Here is a 1,277-nt window from a genome sequence, read left to right on the forward strand (position 1 = left end):
AAAAAAAAAAAAAAATATATATATATATATATATATATATATATATATATATATATATATATATATATATATAGCAGGAGAGGCTGAGGCAGCCCGGGCGGGAAGTTGGGCAAATGAATGGGGGAGGGGGAGCGTAGACGGCAGGGGCTCTGAGGGTGTCACACCTGGTACACACTTCTTCCTAGCATGACTGAGATCTGATCAGCAGCCACGAGAATCTGACTCTTGTGTCTGGTGCTGTAGCGCTGGGGGCCTGGTCACTGCCCACAACTACAGAGCTGCCATGGCCACTGCCTCAGCTTCCACTCCTGTGATCTCACAGCCCCAGTTCACAGCCATGAATGAACCACAGTGCTTCTACAATGAGTCCATCGCCTTTTTTTATAGCAGGAGTGGGAAGTATCTTGCCACAGAATGGAATACAGTCAGCAAACTGGTGACCGGGCTTGGAATCACCCTCTGTATCTTCATCATGTTGGCCAAACTCCTGGTCATGGTGGCAATCTACGTCAACCGCCACTTCCATTTTCCTGTTTATTACTTAATGGCTAATCTGGCTGCTGCGGACTTCTTTGCTGGATTGGCCTACTTCTACCTAATGTTCAACACAGGACCTAACACTCGGAAACTGACAGTCAGCACGTGGCTCCTTCGTCAGAGCCTCATTGACACCAGCCTGAAGGCATCTGTGGCCAATTTACTGGCTATTGCAACTGAGAGGCACATTACAGTTTTCCGCATGCAGCTCCACACACAGATGAGCAACCGGAGGGTGGTGGTGGCAATTGTGGTCATCTGGACGATGGCCATTGTTACGGGCGCCATACCCAGCGTGGACTGGAATTGCATCTGTGATATTGAGAATTGTTCCAACATGTTGCCCCTCTACAGTGACTCTTACTTAGTTTTTTGGGCCATTTTCAACTTGGTGACCTTTGTCGTAATGGTGGTTCTCTAGCCTCATATTTTTGGCTATGTTCGCCAGAGGACTATGAGAATGTCTCGGCATAGTTCTGGACCCTGGCGAAATCGCGATACCATGATGAGTCTTCTGAAGACGGTGGTCATTGTGCTTGGTGCCTTTATCATCTGCTGGACTCCTGGGTTGGTCTTGTTACTGCTCAACGTGTGCTGTCCACAGTGTGATGTTCTGGCCTATGAGAAATTTTTCCTTCTGCTGGCTGAGTTTAACTCTGCCATGAACCCCATCATCTACTCCTACCGCGACAAGGAGATGAGCGCCACCTTCAGGCAGATCCTCTGCTGCCAGCGCAGTG

General features: G+C 48.5%; 1 pseudogene; it reads left to right on the forward strand.

Moving 5' to 3' along the window:
• The first annotated feature begins 168 nt into the window (after positions 1-168).
• LOC109383870 (lysophosphatidic acid receptor 1 pseudogene) overlaps positions 169-1,277 on the forward strand; it is a 1,883-nt pseudogene continuing 774 nt past the window's right edge.

Source organism: Hipposideros armiger, unplaced genomic scaffold, assembly GCF_001890085.2.
Source record: "Hipposideros armiger isolate ML-2016 unplaced genomic scaffold, ASM189008v1 scaffold_90, whole genome shotgun sequence".
NCBI lineage: Eukaryota > Metazoa > Chordata > Mammalia > Chiroptera > Hipposideridae > Hipposideros > Hipposideros armiger.